Source organism: Podarcis bocagei (genome assembly GCF_964188305.1).
Source record: "Podarcis bocagei genome assembly, chromosome: 12".
Taxonomy (NCBI): Eukaryota; Metazoa; Chordata; class Lepidosauria; order Squamata; family Lacertidae; genus Podarcis; species Podarcis bocagei.
In genome coordinates this window covers 24960486-24983083 of record NC_138137.1, presented here as the reverse complement: position 1 = coordinate 24983083, position 22598 = coordinate 24960486, and positions in this window count along the sequence as shown.

The following is a 22598-nucleotide window of genomic DNA, read 5'->3' as shown; positions in this document are numbered from 1 at the left end:
CAAAACTCTCCACTATGACCTGTCCATCTTGGGTGGTCCTGCACGGCATAGCTTATAGCTTCTCAGAGTTATTCAAGCCCCTTTGCCACGGCAAGGCAGTGATCCATGATCCTGAGTGCTCATTGGAAGAACAGATCCTGAAGTTGAGACTCCAATACTTTGGCCACCTCATGAGAAGAGAAGACTCCCTGGAAAAGACCCTGATGTTGGGAAAGATGGAGGGCACAACGAGAAGGGGACAACAGAGGATGAGATGGTTGGACAGTGTTCTTGAAGCTACCAGCATGAGTTTGACCAAACTGCGGGAGGCAGTGGACGACAGGGGTGCCTGGCGTGCTCTGGTCCATGGGGTCACGAAGAGTCGGACACGACTAAACGACTAAACAACAACAACAAAGAGATGAACTACACATCCCAAGATTCTTTGGGAGAAGCTACGACTGTTAAAGTGGTACATACCCTCCAACATTTCCCCAATGAAAATAGGGATGTCCCAACAACAACAACAACAACAACAACAATTTATTATTATTTATACCCCACCCATCTGACTAGTTTGTCCCAGCCACTCAGGGCAGCTTCTAACACATATAAAAACATAATAAAACATCAAACATTAAAAAACTTTCCTATACAGGGCTGCCTTCAGGTGTCTTCTTAAGGTTGTATAGTTCCTTACCTCCTTGGCTCAGGGGCTGCATAACTCCATCCCCTCCAACATTACTCTGATGAAAATAGGGACATCCTAAGGAAAAGCTGGAAATTCTGGGATTGAGTAAGAAACTGGGATGCTGTCTTTAAGTCCAGGACTGCCCCTGGAAAAAAGGGACACTTGGAGGGTGTGGTGGTATCCAGGTTCTTTAAATGTATGGTATATGGATCATGTACAGAAGCTAGTTAGCTGCAATATTGATTATGATGATTATAATAATAATAGTAATTTTATTATTTTTACCCTGCCCACCTGGCTGGGTTTCCCCAGGCACTCTGGGTGGCTTACAAGAGATTCTCCACCAAACCTGAGGGCAGCAGGCTAGTTATGGGGGTGCAGGTGAGGCCAGCTGGCACCCACAATTCTGTTGTCCATCACAAGGGTATGACCAGCCTCTGCCTTCCTGCACCAGCCACATAATGATTCTGCTAACCTTGTTAATCATGCCTTCCCAACAAGCCTGTCCAATAAAAGGTAAAGGTAAAGGCACCCCTGACCATTAGCTCCAATCGTGACCAACTCTGGGGTTGCGGTGCTCATCTTGCTTTACTGGCCGAGGGAGCCGGTGTACAGCTTCCGGGTCATGTGGCCAGCATGACTAAGCTGCTTCTGGCTAACCAGAGCAGCGCACGGAAACGCCGTTTACCTTCCCACTGGAGCGGTACCTATTTATCTACTTGCACTTTTTGGAGTGCTTTCAAACTGCTAGGTTGGCAGGAGCTGGGACCGAGCAACGGGAGCTCACCCCATTGGTGGGATTTGAACCGCCAACCTTCTGATCGGCAAGCCCAAGAGGCTCAGTGGTTTAGACCACAGAGCCACCCGTGTCCCTATTAGCCTGTCCTATAGTGGGTAGCTATTATTCTTTTTTCACCAATGAGGAACTGAGGCAGAGAGAAAGTAAGGCTTAAAACGTTGTGAGGTCACTCCCCTCGCCCACTGTATTTCACCTCACATTTCTGCTTGCTGTACACACCCGAGAAGGGGACGGAGGTGTCTCTGCCTGATGCACATTGCCTGACTTTCATTCCCTCTCCTCAACTGAGCTCCTATTCAAGGAAGCTGTTTATGGGGAGGTTATACAATGTTGCACCAAGCAAACGCATCCCCACACTTTCCAGTGCATTTTCCTTACCACAAAAAGTTCCACTTTGGGAGGAAAGCAGGTTTGTTGCACACATATGCCAAATCCACTTTGGTTGTGCTTCCTGAATTTGTTTTATCTTTATTTTATTTCACAACAATTACATAGCACTTGATTTTAATAAAACCTCAAAGTGGTTTACAAATTTACCAGTATGCAGAAGCAGCCTTACACTTGCACATTTGATCAGTTGTTTAAATCATTTAAGTAAGCATTATATTTTAAAATAGTAATTGAGGATGGAGTTTCTTGTGTGCTGATGCAGTTGTTGGCTTTTTTTGCCAACCTAAACATCTGGTTTTCATGTGTATTTTAAAGTAGCCATAGTGAATGTCCATGGAGCCAACAGAGATGGTGGTTTCCTTTCCTTTCCTTTCTTACCACCTGGTTTTCATGGGGAGGAATCTACATCTTGTGGTTTTGTGCTTAAAATCTGCATTTTATTTTTATTTTTTTTCTCAGTGCTTGCAATATGGAAGACACTGGATTTGAGGCCATTAAAAAGAATTGATTTTACTGGTATTTATCTGCCCCAATATTCTCATTCTCAATTTTAACCCATTGATTTGTTAATTATTTGCAGTAAAGCATACTTTCGGTGCACTTATGAAAATGATCAATGACTCTTAGCCCTGGAATCTCAGGAGATTTTTAAAATTGTAAGCAGTGTTTTAGAAGCAGCGGGTCAAGCATTTGCAGAGGTTTTAGACTGAATATTGACTGTATTCATTGCTGAACTGACTTTGGTACAGTTAGAAAGCTGGCTTGTACTCCTTGTCATGTATACCCAAGCACTGTCAATTTTATGTTGTGAGGTATTGCCAAGTCCACTTTTCGAAAGTGCAGAAGTGAGCAGGCAACAGAGATAGCCATAGCTGTATTTACTGTGTGAGGTACAGAAGGGTGGCATGCCTCTGGTGGTAAAGAACCAACACCATGCGCCTAAGAAATACTGCTGTTATAAGTATTTATTAACTTGTATATGGGAGAATTACTCCACTTAATGCATCAGATTACCACCCAGGGCATATTACTAGAGTGGCATTTCTTCTCATGCAAGCCTTAGGAAGCAATTACGTTCACTGTTGAAGCAAGAAAAATTGCGCCAATGGTAGCATTGTATTTCCATCTGTCTTATTTTGGTTGGTCCCTGTGCTCTGTTGTAAAATATATTTTCCATGGTGATACATTCCAAAGTCTGTTGCAGCAAAGAAAGAAACAAATACAGTGGTACCTCATGTTATGGACGGGATCCGTTCTGGAGGTCCGTCTGTAACGTGAAATGCCCACAACTTGAAGGGCTGCGTCTGCGCAGGTGCTCGGTGCGATCTGAGGCTTCTGCGCATGCGCGAGCGGTAAAACCCGGAAGTAACCCATTCTGGTACTTCCGGGTTGCTGCAGGACGTAACACGAAAAGACACAACATGAAGCGGACGCAACATGAGACATGACTGTAATAGTGGTACCTAAAAGACTAATAGGGGCAAAGCAGCAGGAATCCACTTCATTGGATATATGGATGTTTTTTGTCCCCCCACAAAATTTTTATTTAAAATAAAGATAAAACAACTACAAACAATCAGAGAATCATCTCCAAATACACCACAGAGCTTTGTCAAAGTGCAGATGCCAAAATCATCACAATATTTAATGTGAAATGTTAGCTTTAGCTGAGAGAGATATGTGGGTCAAGAAAATTTGGGTATCTCTTGCATGCATGCATGTATATTTGCCAGCTGAATATAATATTCTGAGCATCTGATGAAGTCGTGGCAAAGAGCTCACTGGAAAGAGGGATTGACGGTTAAACCCAGTGCTATTTTTCCAGAAAAAGAGGTGCCGGAACTTACCATGAACACCTCCCTTGTTCTCTTATAATGGCAATGGCGCCCACCTGAGAGGGTCCAGAAATGAATTCCGGCAGGGGAAAAAAGCCCTGGTTAAACCACTCTGAGAATTGTATCTCTGTGAGGACCTTTAGCAAACTACCTTTCCCAGGATTATTATTATTTTGGTGGGGTATGACTTATGTAAACATGCAAGTTCCTCAGATCGAAGCAGCCAAGTATTTTTTTTTTTTTTATAAAATTTTTATTTGGTTTTCTGGTTTTATAGAGACAAAACATACACAAAGAAAAGACTAAAGACAAAAACATGTATAAAATCAGCCAAGAAGCAGCCAAGTAGGCACAGGCTGAGGGGAACCTTCAAGTGATCATACACTCAGGCTGTGTGTGTGTTTCTAAGTCCTAATTAGGTTTTCCTCTTCTGGGTTAAGTAAACACACAAGATGGGAAACTGAGGTAAAGAGATGGGGAAACTACATGAGTCGATGAAGGTCCCTGTTGCAGATGGTTGCCTTCCAACTGGTAGAGAGGGAAATTGAGAGTGGGGATGGCAGAGCCCGTATACTCAGTGGCGTAGCGTGGGTTGTCAGCACCCGGGGCAAGGCAAGTAATTTGCGCCCCCTAACCAGTGGATTTGCACCCCCTAACCCTAACCCCCAGATGTTGCGCCCGGTGCGGCCGCCCTCCCTGCACCCCCCATGCTACGCCACTGCGTATACTTGTCCCTGCAATCCCCCATTGTGTGTTGATTTAACCCAGAAGGCGAAAACACCTCAGCAGGACTATATTTTCTTATTATTTATGTCTACCATGCGTCTGAAGAAGGATTTATTCCGAAACGTGTTGGGCCTAATAAATCTCTTCCTCTGCTGCTAGAGGCCTCCTTGCGTTTTCTTCCGGGAACAAGAGAGGAAAACAGAGTTTGAAGGCGGCGTAGGTGTTGCCTTGCAGAATGGGAAAACTCAACATAGGGGTGGATGTGGGTTTCATCAGCAGCCCTGGATATTTTCTGACAGAAGTAACCAGATATTTGTTGCCTTTTCAAATAGGCATACCAAAAAGGGGCTGCAGGTGTGGTAAGTGGATGTATCTGAAGCTGTCATTCCACATAACCAACAATCTAGCTGGGGTGGCCAACATGGTGTCCTCTAACAGTGGTTGGGCTCCAACTCCATGGCACTTGAGGGCAGAAGACTAGCATAGGGGATACAGGATACGCCCCATGGCACTCATAGGTCTAGGCACTCTCCCTGTCTCAGCAGCTGCCTCACATTGCCTCATTGTAGGGCTGGCCCTGGGGGGCAGTGACTTTAAGCAACACAGAGGTCCAAGACCACTCAGAAGCCCTTAGCAAACTGGTGGGGCTTTGCAAAAAATAAAAATTAAAAAATGGAGGAAGAGGGAACAGCTTTTACAAATGAAACCTACTGCAATGCAGCCGCCGGAGGGAGTAGTATGTTTTAAGACAGCTGAGTAAGAAGTTACTTGATAGAAGTTTATAACATGATGCATGGCATAGAGTGAATCGAGAAAGGTTTGAACACTTGGAAGTCAAACAAAGCTGAAGACTGTCAGATTCAAGACAGACAAAAGAAATTACTTCCCAACACAGCACCTATTATTATTATTTATTATGCTTTTTATTTATATCCCGCCTTTTCTCTGGAAAGGCAAATCAAGGGAGTTCACAAAATTAAAACCAATAGGGAGAAACATATATATAAAAGATAATAGTTAATGAATTACTGGAATAGTTATTGGAATTTGTTGTTGTTGTTTAGTCATTTAGTCGTGTCTGACTCTTCGTGACCCCATGGACCAGAGCACGCCAGGCGCTCCTGTCTTCCACTGTCTCCCGCAGTTTGGTCAAACTCATGTTGGCAGCTTCGAGAACACTGTCCAACCATCTCGTCCTCTGTCGTCCCCTTCTCCTTGTGCCCTCCATCTTTCCCAACATCAGGGTCTTTTCCAGGGAGTCTTCTCTTCTCATGAGGTGGCCAATGGAATTAAAATGACATAAAAACAAATCTATGTTTTCATGTTTTTGTGGGAAGCAAAAAAGGTAAAAAAGGACCCCTGGATGGTTAAGTCTAGTCAAAGGCAACTATGGGGTGTGGCAGTCATCTCGCTTCAGGCCGAGGGAGCCGGCGTTTGTCCACAGACAGCTTTCTGGGTCATATGGCCAGCATGACTAAACTGCTTCTGGCACAACTGGACACTGTGATGGAAGCCAGAGTGCATGGGAACACCATTTACCTTCCCACCACAGTGGTACCTATTTATCTACTTGCACTGGTGTGCTTTTGAACTGCTAGGTTGGCAGAAGCTGGGACAGAGCAACGGGAGCTCACCCTGTTGCAGGGATTTGAACCGCCGACATTCTGATCAGCAGGCCCAAGAGGCTCAGTGGTTTAGACCACAGCGCCACCCAGACAGGTGAAACCAACTATCCTCTGATGGCAACCAGAGAGTCTCTCACTCCTCTCCGTTCTTCCTCTGGAAACAGCTCCCTTCCAAAAGCTCCAGGGGTTGGAGGGTGAGACAAGGCAGCTGGAATAAGTGATCCTCTTATGTCCAGCCTGGAGTCTCTCACCTCTAATAACAACAGCTGCACTATTAGCTGGGAGTTCATATACAAAATTAATAATCAAAACCAATAATAATACTTTTCTATGTGGACTCCTTGCTCACAGGCCATAGCACAACAGAAATTCGGAAGCTATGTACAAAAGTGACTTTGAGCAACATGTAACAAACACAGAGAGCAAATAGCTCATGCAATAGTTCCTGCAGATTGTTAGTATACTTTTTAAATATTAATATTTTATTGAAATAATTTTAATTATAAATAAATAAAATCATACAGGAAAAAAGTGGGAAAGTGAGGGACAGAGGAGAACAAAGCTGTCTATAAGAGGAAAAAATATAGACAGTGGACGCTCAGGTTGCGAACGTGATCCGTGCGGGATGCACGTTCGCAACCCGCAACATTCGCAACCCGCGTCTGTGCACGCGCGGGTTGTGATTAGGTGCTTCTGCACATGCGCAAAGCGCGATTTAGCGCTTCTGTGCATGTGTGACCGCCAAAACTCGGAAGTAACCCGTTCCGGTACTTCTGGGTTTCGGCAGCCCACAACCCAAAAAAAGGCAACCTGAAGTGTTTGTAACCCAAGGTATGACTGAACATTCTTTTATAACTTGATAAAAATTGTTAGTATATGTGGCACTGAATCTTTAGCATTCCTCCTCCATTCTTGGAGTGTCCTGTTCCTTTGTTTTTTGGGGAAACCTTGTTTATACCCAGGGCTTTCTTTCAGCCCCTCTCAGGTGGGCGCCATTGCTAGTCTAAGAGAACAAGGAAGCTGTTCATGGTGAGTTCTGGCACCTCTTTCTCTAGAAAAATACCATTGCTCATACCTGAACCATCAGCACCAAAGCATTTGAACACGCATGCAAAACTTCTCAATTCTATATGGAAGCTGCATATTTACAGAAGAATGTAATTACTCCTAAACTATATTAAAATACGGAATGCCATCTGCACCAAGTCAACTGGAAATGTATACTGATGCATTCGTTCAGATATTGTCTGCCACACACAACCATTTGTTTGTTTGTTTCAAAGTACATATTTCATGTTGATGGCCTCTTTCGCCAAAAAGAGAGCGCTAAACCATTTGAACAATAAAAAAACCACCCATCTTATTAATATTTTAGATGCCGCAAGACACAGAGTCTCCATCTGCTGTCAACAATATATCCATGGAAAGAATCAAAGACCAGCTTGAGAGCAAAAAGCCCAGACCCTCCGCGTGGTCTATTGACCTTCCTGTGAGGCAGATATTGTGTGACAGAGATTGCCTATCTCAGCAGACGCACGAGAAACAGGAGAAAGTGTTAAATATAACCAGGTAGACAGTGATGAATTGATATGCTGAAAAATCGAACACTTCAGTAATCAGCCTAAGGATCTGATATCAACAACATTTTTCAGTTTTGTCCAAATTCATTGAAAGGTGTAGTTTAGCAAGTTCACTTCTCATTGGCAAGACCTTTTATCTTTATGCAGCGTTTCTGATTGGATTCTGGGCCATCCGCATTGGATTTGGTGTCATTTGTTGTTTCTTTGCATAAAAAGCTGACTAAACATTTGCATAGGAGCAACACGTCAAAAGAAACTAGAACGAGTGCACAGCGGGAGGGGGATAATAATGGCTACTCTGTACAAGTTATAACATTGCATCCTTCTGTTCCAGAACTCAAGTATCCTAAAGTATGAGGTTCTGGGATATTACTCTGATCCTGAAAAATGTTAATGTGTTGACATATTTCTGATTTAATAGGACAAGAAAAAAGAGTTTGCATTCCTTTCTTTAGAGTGGGTGCCCATAGGTATATTGCCATTTTTCTTCTTTAAATTGTTCCAGTTTATGGCCATCTATATTATTTTTACAAGAAACCCCGCTTTTCAGTATCCTTTACCAGACAAGTGTCTGGGATGCCATGTGTCAGGGAACTGCCATCAGAGGGAAGAGGAGAGGAAAGTTGCTCCAGCGATGCAGGGGAGGGAACTAGCAAGGAGAGAGAGAGGGTTCCCACAGGGGAAAGAAATCCAGGGGACACCAGGGAGAAAGGGGAAGCCGGGAGCAAGGTGGAGGGGAGGCTCAGAGACTCTTCCAGTGAAATCAGCGGAGAGAGCACAGGACCTCCGCTTGGCACGCCCACGCTGCGCAGAAGGCTTCCACGCAGAGAATCTAGGAGGAGACTTGGTGTCAAGGAACTGTTATGTTGGAAGAAATTGAGATCCCGCCCACTGACGGATTCTGCCAGTGACTAAGACAGCCGCGTTTCAAGGGCTGTCAACCGGGGAAAGTTTTAGCTACACGGCAAGCTTGGAGCAGTTTGCAGTTTACGCACAAGCAACCCCAATTCCCATTACACCATGCATCTCATAACGTTCATACATATTTTATTTTATTTTATTTTATTATTTTATTTTATTTTATTTTATTTTATTATTTTATTATATTATATTATATTATATTATATTATTTTATTTTATTATTTTATTTTATTTTATTTTATTTTATTTTTAACAGGGGAGGTAATGTTGATTTGATTTGATTTTGTTTCTGTTTTACAAACAAGAAGAACAAAATCACATAAGGCCCAAATATTCAGGAGTGTGAACTCCTGAATTTTGTGGTAACATAAAAGCCATATGAAGCATGTCTGAATCTTACACTGTTGATTGGGGGGTGGGGAGATTGGTACAACCGAAGTCTCTGCAAGTTTGTTAGATTTAACTGCATTTGGCTGACATCTCAAAGAGGTCCATCTTGTACTCTCTCTTTTAACAATAAATTTTATTAAGGTTTATAGAGAAAAATACAAAACTTAATATATTTTCCTTTTTTTATCCAAACTAAGACTTTGATCTAGATTCAATAAAAACATTAAAAGGGAGAGAAAAAGAAAGAAAGAAAGAAAGAAAGAAAGAAAGGAAGGAAGGAAGGAAGGAAGGAAGGAAGGAAGGAAGGAAGGAGATTAAAAGAGAAATATAGAAATATAAGATTCAGAAAATAAATAACTTTTGATTCTTCATCTGTCTGCTATATAAAACCAATATTCACACAACGGTCATACATTTAGAAGTAACGCAGCTGTTTCTGATCTGTCTTTGAATTGGGCCGTACACAGGCAGAATCTCATACCTCTTTGCACATCTGCTCTGAAATTTTGTACAGAGGGGTATGGGATTCCACCTGTGTACAGAGGAGCATGGAATGGGGCTTCTGACCCCCATACAGGAATTCAGGAGAAGATCTGAAAGAAGTTTGTGTTTGTGCATTGTAACAAGTCAGGGTTGGTGGGGAATGAGCAGAGTTATGACATGCACCCGTGGATCGATCCTTTCCTGGTACAAGTGGTAGAAATAAACAGCCTCTCCATAGTACAGTTGATCCATCCCCAAAGTGGAGTTTGCTGTTGTCAGAGCTGCTTCAAGATCCTAGCTCACAGAGGATCACGCTAGCCAGCGGTCATTAAGTAAAAGTCTTTATTGAATTACAGTTTCCATTCTCACGCTGCTGTCTGCAACTCTACGTCTACTAGCTAGATCGGCGAGGCTCCGTCTGAGTCTCCGCCCCGTGCGCACCAACTTAATATCCTAGCCTTGCTCCACCTTTTCCTCCTGACTGTCCTCCTCTGGGTCCCTCTACCCCCCGGGGCTTCTTCCTTCCGGGACTCTTCTGACGCTGACCCGGACCCTTCTGCCTCCTTGCGCCGGGCTTTAGGACCTGGTTCCCTTTCGGGGCTGCTCACTGCGCCGCCTTCCTCTGCATTTGAACTTGGCGCGCGCGCCCAACCTTCCACTTTCCTCTTAACCGTTTCTTCGCTCCCCGATGAAGGTGTGGCCACTCCTGACTCCTGCCCTCCCTCCTGTGGTGAGCTGCCAGCGCTTCCCCCCTGGCTCCTTTCCTCTTCCCTGCTTCCTGGCGGTGACGCTGGTCCCGACTTCCAGCTGCTCCCCCCTGAGTCTCCTCTGGCTCTATCTTCCTGGGGTGCCTCCCTAGACTCCCCCCTTGCCCTGGCCACTGGTGCTCCTTTCTGTGAATCCTCTGATTCACTGGAAAGACTGGGAGATCTCGGGTCGTCGTCATCACTCATCCTTTCCTCTGTCTCCTCCCCTTCGCTCTCTGTTTCCTCCCTTGCCCGTGCCTCTGCACCTAAACCCCTGACATCCATCCCCCCCTCGAAGCCCCCCAGTCCCCCCTCCCCTCCTTCCGGTGCTGGAGCTGGGGGCTGCTGTTGCAAAGGGACGAACGTCGGATATCGGTCGCTTCCCGTGGCAGGCCTCCATCGGAACTCTTCCGGGTCTTCCTCTCTGCTCTCGTTGACGACAGTCACCTCCTCTTCCATCTCTGTGCCGCCGTGCTCGAAACCAGGGTCGTCCCCGAAAATGTCCATGTCCGTCTCTCCCGCACTTCCTCCAGGCGGCGTTGCTCGGCCGGAACATTCCATCCACTTCCTGCGGAACTGCTCCTCCGGCCTATCGTCCCACCAATACGAGGGTTCTGAGACAGATCCCGAGGGTGACCCCTCCGGGGAACGGACGTCTCGTGTTGGTTCCTCGTCCGAGTCGAACCCCCTGAACGTGCTGTCCGAAAGCGTGGGCGTGAAAAGCCAGTCGTCGAAAAAGTCTGCTGGCATAGGTCTATGTGGGAAGAGGGCATGAAACTCGTCTTTGAGCAGAGGTTCGTCTAAAGCGTAGCCCGGCACCCAGCTGTTCGCACTGGCCGGGGTGCCTTCCCTGGCGAGAAAGTATTCTACTCCCTCTTCCCCCCATCTGGAGTCCAAAATCTCCGTGACTTCGTTGATGCGCTCCTCCTGTGCCACTCCCGCGTGCCCCGTTCCTTCTCTGAGCGGACTCGGCGCCGTTCCGGGTTCCTGGAACCTGTGCGGTGCCTTGTAGGGAGTGAGCACCGATCTGTGGAACACCGGATGCATTCTGGAACCCTCCGGAAGCGCCAGCCTGAAAGCCACCGGGTTGACCTGCTCTTCGACTTGGTATGGCCCCAGTTGTTTATGCCCTAGTTTCTTCTTGGCCAACGACCTGGCCGGCACTGCGTGGGCTGCTAACCAGACCCAGTCTCCCACGTGGAGCTCTTCGCCAACCCTTCTGTGTTTGTCCGCTTGTACCTTGTATGCGTGTTTAGCCAGCTCCAGGTGGCGCCGCAGCTGATCGTGGACTTCCTGCAGCTCCGACGCGAACGCATCTGCTGACTGCGGCTCCCCTTCTCCCCTGCATTCCAGTCCCGGGAAGGTTCTAGGGTGCCGCCCGTTGTTGGCGAAGAACGGCGTGACGCCCGTGGATACGTGCTTCGTGTTGTTGTAGGCAAACTCTGCAAGCGGCAGGTAATCCACCCACGTCGCAGGCTGTTGGTTTGCATAACATCTCAGGTACTGCTGCATGATGGCATTGGCTCGCTCCGCTTGCCCGTTGGTCTGCGGGTGTCTCGCCGACGCCAGATTGATCTTGACGTTTAGGAAGCCCATCAGCTTCTGCCAGAAGTTCGAGATGAACTGCCGCCCGCGGTCGGACAGAATAGACCGTGGCAGACCGTGAACCTTGAACACGTGGTCTATGAACAGTCTGGCGGTTTGCTCTGCCGTGGCCACCTTAGCACACGGAATGAAATGCGCCATCTTGGAGAACAGGTCCACAACCACCAACACTGCCGTCTTGCCCCTTGAGCTGGGCAGATCCGTGACAAAGTCCAGAGCCACCCTTTCCCAAGGTTCGACCGGAGTTTGCAGCGGCTCCAACAGTCCAGCCGGCGGTTTGTGCACCGGCTTTGCCCTCTGGCAGGTGTCACACCTCGCCACGTAGTCTGCGACCTCCCCTCTCATTCCAGGCCACCAGAAATCCCTGGCTACTAATTCTACCGTCTTCTCCTTGCCAAAGTGCCCGGCCGTGGGTGCGTCGTGCAGCTGCTGTAGCACCTTGGCTCGAAGTTCGTCACCCGGCACGTAGATGGCCCCTTTACGGATGAGCAATCCATCTCTTAGCTGGAAACCGTCGGCCGCTGCCTTGCCCCCTCGCACCTCTGCCATCTTCGTTTGTGCGAAGGAGTCCCCCTGCAACGCTCGCCGCACCGCCTCTAGGTCCACGGTCGCCGCGGCGCACGCCCACACTGTCGGTGCAAAGATGTGCATGGCGGCCGCTGGTGTTGCGTCCTCCAGATACTGTGGCTTGCGGGAGAGAGCGTCTGCCATGATGTTGGTGTCCCCCGGGACATACTCTATTCGGAAGTCGAAGTCCGCAAAGAACTCAGCCCAACGTATCTGCCTCTGGTTCAGGAACTGTGCCGTGCGCCAGTGTTCCAGATTCTTGTGGTCCGTGCAAACCTGCACCGTGTGCTTGGCGCCGATCAGAAAGTGCCTCCACGCCTTGAACGCCGCATGAATGGCCAGCAACTCCCTGTCCCATATGGTGTAGTTCTGCTCGGACTTGCTGAGCTTCCTGGAGTAAAACGCTCCCGGCCGCCACACGCCCTGCGGGTCCTTCTGCAGCAGGACCGCCCCCACTGCTCTGTCCGAAGCGTCTGTCTCCACCCTCATCGGCATGCTGGGGTTGACATGAAGCAACTGCTCTTCCGACGCGAAGAGACGCTTGAGGGCCTGAAAGGACTGCTCCGCCTGCTCTGTCCAGATGAACTTCTTCTTCTTGGAGCTAAGGGTGTCAGTGATGGCCGCCGTCTGCATCGCGAAGCCCTTGATAAACTTGCGATAGAAGTTCGCAAAGCCGACAAACCGTTGGACCTCCTTCCGGTTGCGTGGGCTCTTCCAATCCAACACTGCTCGAACCTTGGCGCTGTCCATGGCGAGCCCCTTGTCAGACAGCTTGTAGCCCAGAAAATCCACCTCCGGCACGTCAAATTGGCACTTCTCCAGCTTGGCGTAGAGCCTGTGTTGCTTTAGCCTGCCCAGCACTTCCTTGACGTGCTTGTCATGTTCTTGCTGCGACTCCGAAAAGATCAGGATGTCATCCAAGAAACAGACGCACGTCTTGTAGAGAAGTCCCGCCAACACGTGATGCATAAATGCTTGAAAAACGTGAGCGCCATTTTGCAGTCCAAAAGGCATAACTCTGTATTCGTAGGTACCCAGTGGCGTGAACATGGCTGTCTTCCACTCATCACCCTCCCGCATGCGAATGAGGTTGTACGCCCCCCGCAGGTCCAATTTGGTGAACACCTTTCCCTTCCGTACCTTCGCCAGGAGGTCGTCGATGCGGGGCATGGGGAAGTCCGACGGCTTGGTCACACTGTTCAAAATCCTGTAATCCACTACGAGTCTTTTTTGGGGCGTGTCTCGCTTCTTAACAAAGAATACAGGACTGCCCCCCGCTGCCTTAGACTCCCGGATGAAACCGCGCTCCAAATTATGATCGATGAAGTCTTTGAGTTCCTGCAGTTCGTCCTCAGACATGGAATACAGCTTCCCTTTAGGCAGCGTCGCCCCCGGCAGCAGGTCAATTTTGCAGTCATATGGTCTGTGAGGGGGTAGCCTGTCCGCCTCCTTCTCGCAGAAAACTTCCAGAAATTCTGCGTACTTGTGGGGAATCGCTTGCAGCGTGCCTAGCAGCAGCTGTGACTCCTCTTCCTCTCCTTCCTGCCTGGGTACGATGCAGTGTTCAGCACAAAAGGAAGAGCCGAAGACCAGCTGTCTCTGGAACCAAGCCATCGTTGGGCTGTGCTTGTCCAGCCAACTCATGCCCAATACAATGGGCGTGTCAGACAGTTGAGTGACGTTGAAGCTGATGACTTCCCTGTGATTCCCAAGTCGCATCACCATTGGTGGCGTCTGCTTCACCACTTGCCCCCCTAGCAGCTCCCTGCCATCCACCGTGACAACCTGCAGGGGCAGTGTGGCCGGCAGCAACTGCACAGCGTGCCTGTCGACAAATTCCTGCCCTATAAAGTCCGCGTTGCTGCCGGAGTCGATGGTGATTGGCACGTCCATGGTGATTCCATTGGGCAGCTGGAGAGATGCTGTGAGCCTCACTACTGGTTTGGGCGGGAGGGGGTTCACTGGCTGTAAAATTTCTGGGGACTTCTTCACTGACACGTCTGGCTGGGCCCCATTGCCTCTTCCTCCAGCCAGACATCGTCGTTTCCCTGCTGTGGTCCTCCCTGCTGCGTTGCTGCAGTCACCATTGCTGAGGCTGCAGTAAGCTTGTGGGGCCTCTGGGGACACTCTTTCGCCATATGCCCTGGCTGCTCACAGACGTAACACTTCCTGGTCCCTCTAGGAGGCTTCGCCTTCACTGCTGCCGGTGCTAGGGCTCTGGTTGCTGACTGAGCCCTTGCACCTCCAACCTCCATAGGTTCGGCTCCTCCTCCTGGCGGAGGCGTGGATTGCGCCCGCGCTGCTTCTCTGGGAAAGAAGGAGGGGCCCCCAGCTGGTTCGCGCCCTCCACGTCCTTCGTCCTTGCTCCACGGACGTCCTTCCAGCCTCACCCCCACTGCCAGTGCCCTCTGAACGACCTCCTGGGTGGTTCGGGGTCTCTCCCCCCTCGCTATCTCATCTTTAATCGAGTTGTGCAGTCCCTCCCAAAAGAGGTCTCTTACAGGAGCCGAATCTCTGTCCCATTCCAGGGCGCTGACCAAGGCGAAAAAGCGGGCATGATACTGTCTGACGCTGGCCCTCCCTTGTCTCAGCCCATGCACCTCCTTCCGTGCAAGATCAATGTCAATACTTGATAAGAAACACCCATCCATCGCTTTAATAAAGGCATCCGCATTCTGGAGCGCCGGATCGTTATCTCTCCATAAATTGCGCAACCACGCTTTCGCCTCCCCATGCAGATGGGACATGATGAACCCCACTCTCTCCTGTTCATCTCTAAAGTCTTTATGCAACAGTTGCAGTGCGCACAGTACGTCGGCTCTAAAGTTGGGATACTGTTGCAGGTTCCCATCGAAGTGAGAGAGTAGCCCGCCTGTCCGTCTCGCCAACCCAATTCCCTCCTGCCGGGGTGTTTGCTTTGCCAGTACGTCTAACCTGACCTGGAGATCCCTGCAGGCGGCAGCTGCCTCGTCCTCTCTCTTCCTGGATGCGAGAACCTCGGCGTTCAGTTGTGCCACTGCTTTTCTGAGGTCCTCTATCTGCTGCTCAGCCGTCATGTCTCCTGCCGTTCGTGAGCTCGCTAGTGGGCGCCTGTTTCTCTCCCCTCCTCGAGGCTGCAGATGCCCACAATGTGGGTACGGAGCCTACTGTCAGAGCTGCTTCAAGATCCTAGCTCACAGAGGATCACGCTAGCCAGCGGTCATTAAGTAAAAGTCTTTATTGAATTACAGTTTCCATTCTCACGCTGCTGTCTGCAACTCTACGTCTACTAGCTAGATCGGCGAGGCTCCGTCTGAGTCTCCGCCCCGTGCGCACCAACTTAATATCCTAGCCTTGCTCCACCTTTTCCTCCTGACTGTCCTCCTCTGGGTCCCTCTACCCCCCGGGGCTTCTTCCTTCCGGGACTCTTCTGACGCTGACCCGGACCCTTCTGCCTCCTTGCGCCGGGCTTTAGGACCTGGTTCCCTTTCGGGGCTGCTCACTGCGCCGCCTTCCTCTGCATTTGAACTTGGCGCGCGCGCCCAACCTTCCACTTTCCTCTTAACCGTTTCTTCGCTCCCCGATGAAGGTGTGGCCACTCCTGACTCCTGCCCTCCCTCCTGTGGTGAGCTGCCAGCGCTTCCCCCCTGGCTCCTTTCCTCTTCCCTGCTTCCTGGCGGTGACGCTGGTCCCGACTTCCAGCTGCTCCCCCCTGAGTCTCCTCTGGCTCTATCTTCCTGGGGTGCCTCCCTAGACTCCCCCCTTGCCCTGGCCACTGGTGCTCCTTTCTGTGAATCCTCTGATTCACTGGAAAGACTGGGAGATCTCGGGTCGTCGTCATCACTCATCCTTTCCTCTGTCTCCTCCCCTTCGCTCTCTGTTTCCTCCCTTGCCCGTGCCTCTGCACCTAAACCCCTGACAGCTGTGAACCCCGATCTCCAGCCTAGTGCAGCCAAGAGCTATAGCAATGTTCAAAAGACTTAAAGCAATGCTGACAACAGCAATGTTCAAAGAGCCAAATTTGTAGAGATTGTAGTGGTACTGGAAGTGTGACATCAGAGATCATTCCGTTTGCAACTTAGGTGTTAAGTCTAATAGTGCTGAAGTCAATTAGTCAAGAGGGGAACAGGTAGAGGTATGGCTTAGCAAGCAGGCAGAGTGGCATGAGGTTTGCTGCGATAGCACATGTTCTGATTGGCTGTGTAGTTCCACAGGAGCTTTTCCTCTGAATGTTTGGCCGAATGTCTCCCTGCTGTGTACAAGGTCTGAAGTAAGAAAATCAAACCCTCTCTGTTCCTTTCTCCTTAAGGTGTATGATGTTTTTTTCAGCTTCCTCAAGAAAGTGTGATCAAGACTTTTCTCTCTGGACTCCATCTGCATTATTTAAGTGACTCTGCTAACAAGGGGTTCCCTATAAGTTCCATAGAAGTGTAATTCCACTAATAAGTAGAGTGGGGCAGGGGTATCATAACAGCCCCCGTTTGGTCACCGTGGTGGAAAAGGAAATTGAAAGGGAAAATAAATGCTCATATCTTGCACATATCAATTGCACAAAGCACTGTTTACAAAAAACTTGAAACAGTGAAATATGACCAGTACCTTTATAACTCGGAAGCGTCTGAGCCTATAACTCTAATTACAGTAGTCTAATTAATGTCTTTATGGCTTCATTAAATCTTTAGGATATTTATATTATCCGCAGAAATAATCTCTATCCATTAAGAGTGCATAAATCCTTGGGCATATCTTTAAAAATGCTATATGCTTATTTCATTGCAGAATACATAGGAAACATAAAGAAATCCATTATTGGAATAATATTCGCTTTCCGTAAAATTTATTTGGCCTGTAATACACGGCCACAAAGGTCTGATTGCTTGTGAAGAAATGCAGAAGACAGTGTGGGGAGATAATTAGCTGAGCGGTCAAATAATCAGAAATTATATTGCCAATATACTTTCCATTCTCTCTGCAGAGTCACCCTCACCTCCTTATGAAGCCCCAAAGGAGGCAAGAGATTGACATGCGGGAGAAGGAACCAGAAGAAATGGATGGGGCTAAAGAAATGTTACTGGCCGCGGTTGTTTCAGTCGTAGTTGGAATTGCCCTATTGGATCAGGTTGGGGGCTCATCGAGTTCAGCATCCCCTCCTAACACTGGGCATCCTGTTGCCCATGGGAAATCCTCAAGCAGCAGCTGAACGCAGGAGCCCTCTCCCCTCTTGTGGTTTCCAGCAACTGGTATTCAGAAGCATTGATGGCTCCAACCGTGGAGGCAGAACATAGCCTCCATCATGGCAAGTAGCGGTTGATAGCCTTCTCCTCCATGAATTTGTCTAATCCTCTTTTCAAGCCATGCAAGTTGGTGGCCACCACTGCCTCTGGTGGAAGAGGGGGCCCAGTGTTTAACTGTGGTGCACCCAGACTTTGGCATTCGCTTCCTAGACAAGCTAGACTGGCTCCCTCATTGTTGTCCACCAGCAGGTGAAGAAGAGAAGAGAGTCTGGATTTGATATTCCGCTTTTATCCCTACCGAAGGAGTCTCAAAGCGGCTAACATTCTCCTTTCCGTTCCTCAACCACAACAAACACTCTGTGAGGTGAGTGGGGCTGAGAGACTTCAGAGGAGTGTGACTGGCCCAAGGTCACCCAGCAGCTGCATGTGGAGGAGCGGAGACGCAAACCCGGTTCACCAGATTACGAGTCTATCGCTCTTAACCACTACACCACACCGGCTCTCTGGTGAAGACTGTTTTATTTTGGCTGGCTGTTGCGAACTGGCTGCTTTTGAGGAAAGGGCTTTTGAGAGTGCTGTGCTGCTTTTTGGTCCCCGTAGGGATGCGGGTGGCGCTGTGGTCTAAACCATGGAGCCTCTTGGGCTTGCCGATTGGAAAGTCAGTGGTTCAAATCCCCGCCCTCGCAGCATATGGGGTGTGCGTTTGCAGCCTGCTGCATTTCGCAACACTACTTAAAGGGAGAAATAAAAGGGTACTTGGGCACAGCTAAGGACGGTCTGTTGGGGGGGGGGGAGCCAAACACCTTGGACAGACCCCATGAAAGAATTCTTTCAGCTTGGTCTACAGAAAAGAGCATGGATTGACTCGCAGGGGCAGCAGCCAGTGTGGTGTAGTGGTTAAGAGCGGTAGTCTCGTAATCTGGGGAACCGGGTTCGCATCTCCGCTCCTCCACATGCAGCTGCTGGGTGACCTTGGGCCAGTCACACTTCTCTGAAGTCTCTCAGCCTAACTCACCTCACAGAGTGTTTGCTGTGGGGGAGGAAGGGAAAGGAGAATGTTAGCCGCTTTGAGACTCCTTTGGGTAGGGATAAAGCGGGATATCAAATCCAAACTCTTCTCCTTGGTGAGGAGGAGGAGAGTCTTTGCAAATGCTTTGGAGTTCCCTTCTGTCTGCCAGGAAGCTGCCACGCCGAAAAGGGAGAGGCAGGGTCCTTGCTTGCTGGTGGGGAGCTTTGACAGGGAGCTGCTGGGAGAGGCTCCAGCTTCCCCGTCAAAACTGTTCCCACCCGCCTCTTCGGGGCTCTCCTCCTGCACTCCATGCCATGCTTGGGAGGCAAGCTGCATGCCCAGGCGTGCAGGGAAAGGGGACGCTGCTGGCAAAGCTGCGCAGCTCCCCCACTCGCTGGGGCACCCCTGAGAGGGCGGGGCTGTGGTGCAGCACGCCACTAAGCTCTATTGGAAAGACGGCTCTGGGTCACGGCCAGAACCGGCCCACCCATGAGGCACCTGCTTCAGGTTGCAGAAGCTCAAGAGGTGGCACCCTGCTTGCCCCATTGCGTCCAGTGCATGGTGTTTCCATTCTCCCTCCCCACTCCTTAGGTGGGGAGTGAGACAAGCAGTAATGGAGCACACCAGAACAACCCGCTTGCTAAGTTCAGTGAGCGGGGTGTTCAGCAAGGCATTGACCTGGTGCAGGACATTGCTGCTCATCTTCCCCATCCCTTGAGGTGATAACAACAACAACACCAATACCAACACCAACACCAACACAATTTATTTATACCCCGCCCTCCCCAGCCAAGGCCGGCTAACAACTAATAATAAAAACAAGTTGATTGAAATACAACTTAAAAAACAAGGTTAAATACAACATTAAAACATTAAAATGCAGCCTCATCACAGGAGGAGAAAGGAAAAAAGAAAGAGGGGGAAGGAATCAAATTAACTCCAAGCCAAAGGCCAGGTGGAACAACTCTGTCTTACAGGTCCTGCAGAAAGAAATCAGATCCTGCAGGGCCCCGGTCTCATGAGACAGAGCGTTCCACCAGGCTGGAGCCAGTGTTGAAAAGGCCCTGGCTCTGGTTGAGGCTAATCTAACTTCCTTAGGGCCTGGGACCTCTAGGGTGTTGCTATTTATGGACCTTAAGGTCCTCCATGGGGCAGACCAGGAGAGATGGTCCCTTAGGTACAAGGGTCCTAGGCTGTGAAGGACTTTAAAGGTCAAAACCAGCACCTTAAATCTGACCCTGTACTCCACCAGGAGCCAGTGCAGCTGGAAAAGCACTGGGTGAATATGCTCCCATGGCAGAGACCCCATGAAGAGACTCGCTGCAGCATTCTGCAGCTGCTGGAGTTTCTGGGACAGCTTCAAGGGCAGCCCCGCGTAGAGCGAATTACAGTAGTCAAGCCTGGAGGTGACCGTCTCATGGATCACTGTGGCCAGGTTGGGGTGGGAAAGGTAAGGGACCAACTGCTTGATGCGGTGAAGGTGGAAAAATGTCGCCTTGGCTGTTGCTGTAGCCTGCACCTCCTTGGAAAGGGAGGCGTCAAGGATTACACCCAAACTCTTAACGGAAGGCACTGGACCTGCAAACTAAATTAAAGTCAGTTTGGAACCCTTGTACAACAATCCTACTCTCCCACAAACCGGACTTGTTTTTTGCAATAAGGAAAAAGTAATAGGGAAATGCAACGGAAACGCTTGGCACAATGTTCAGCCTCTAGCGTTGTCTAACCTCCTTGCAGACTTTGTGCAAACAAATCAGGATGGATATTTTATTCAGGGCTAGACAACATGGTGCCTTCAGCATGGCCAATGGCTAAGGATGATGGCAGTTGCATCTGGAGGACCCCACGTTGGCTACCACTGCCTTAGTTTCATGATAACCTCCTGTCCTGGTGTGCCTTTGATGGGAGTTTTATAAATAACACATAGCCTTCTGCTGTAGAATTTGGTCCGTGCCTTTCAGAGCAATGCAGAGGGGGCCAGTTACTTCCCCCTCCATTTTTAGACTCTGTGATTAAACCGCACAGCACTGCTGTGTTGTACCAATTAAAATAACTACTGTCTATTTGGCAGTTCTTTAATGGGAAATGAAATCCACTTTAAAGTGTATATCATGCCAATACATATATCATATGGTACACAATTGAGATCATTTTAAAAGGACAGGACTTGTATTAGTTCATATTCCCTTGCTCCAGCCCTGGTGATGAGCATCAATTTTGTTAATTAAGAATTTTAAGCCCTGTAAATTTATAGCACAATTATGTTTTACTTCACGCATAGAAAGAAGGTCTTTACCCCAGTGCTACTATTAACAAAATGTCCGCTTATATTATTTGCTGACTGTTTCAAAGGCCGATGAATTTCACGTGAAGAGCAACCATTTGTTCCTTGCTTGCTGTATATCAGCTGTTTGTCAGGGAAACACAACAGTGAAGACTTTCGACTTAAATCTTTCTTTCCTTTCCCTTTCTTGCCTTTTCCTTTTCCTTTTTTTTTTTTTAAAATGAAAAGCCAATTCATCAGGTAGGAAAAGAATGCTGCACACCGTCTCAGGTCCTGCCAGAGACAAATGGCTGTAAAAATTTAAAATCAATCATTAACAGATTAGCTGTTGGTCCAAAGTAAATAGCAATCAGCTTATTAGGCATCAGGCAGTGTGAGATAAAGGGGAAGAGTTATTGAAAATGAGGATGTTTGCTGCAGCTGTGCTGATGGAGCAGAACAGGAAAAGGCTGTTTCTTTGTTGCCCTAATTACAAATGGAAAATAACCTAGACTGCTGCTGGTGGACAACTCTGAGCTCTGGCTTGAAGGGAACGCAGCATGAAGCTTTTGCTCTACGTCACAACACGACTTCTATGATTCATTCTGGGGTGCGCGCCCCCCACTTTCCCCCTCCTCCACAAGGCCCAGCTCTGCTTTCCCTAGACACCCCAAACTCCCAAGAGGAAGGGCAGTGGATTTCTTCCTCTTGCAGAGAATGTAAGGCTTGGCTTTGCATTAACTGATCGATGGGAGTTCTGAACACTGAGGTCCAGCTCTGAAGGCCTACGGGCAGTTCCCTCACTGAGAGAAGTGAGGTTGCAGAGAACCAGGCAGCAGGTAGTGGCGCCCGCCCTCCCATCAGATGTCAAGGAAATAAACAACTATCTGACTTTTAAAAGACATCTGAAAGCAGCCCTGTTTAGGGAAGTTTTTAAATTTTTTGTTTCTTTTGTTTTTTTTTAAATTCTGTTGGGAGCTGTCCAGAGTGGCTGGGGAAACCCAAGCAGATAAATAAGAAATTATGATGATGATGAAATAAATTTGCTGCCTAAATTGGGGGCTGTGGTAGAAGGCTGCCCTGCCCCCGCTGAAACTCTAAATCATGGGTAGGCAAAATAAGGCCTGGGTGCCAGATCCGGCCCAATCGCCTTCTAAATCTGGCCCGCCGGCGGTCTGGGAATCTGCATGTTTTTACATGAGTAGAATGTGTCTTTATTTAAAATGCATCTCTGGGTTATTTGTGGGGCCTGCCTGGTGTTTTTACATGAGTAGAATGTGTGTTTTTATTTAAAATGCATCTCTGGGTAATTTGTGGGGCATAGGAATTTGTTCACCCCCCAAAAAAAAGAATATAGTCCGGTCCCCCACAAGGTCTGAGGGATGGTGGACTGGCCCCCTGCTGAAAAAGTTTGCTGACCCCTGCTCTAAATCCTGTCCTATGAAAGGCTTGGAGGAAAGAGAGTCAGTTTTTGTTCCTATTGCTACAAATCATTGATGTGTCTGCGTTTGCTCCAGCCTCTGTACCAGTTACGCATTAAAGCAGCAACAGGCAGGATTCAGGCTTGTGAGACTGACCAAATTTGCTTTTTTGTAGAACCACCACCAGGCGGCACCAGTCAGAACAAGGTGTAAAAAAAAGCAGCTCTGCTGGGTTGGTAATGTGCTAAGAAGGAGGCAGATTAGGCCACTTACTGGTGTGGCAGTCAGTAACCAACTTGAAGCAAGCAAGAGCCACAAGAAAGCCTGGATTTTGAGAATTGTGCACAGAATCCTT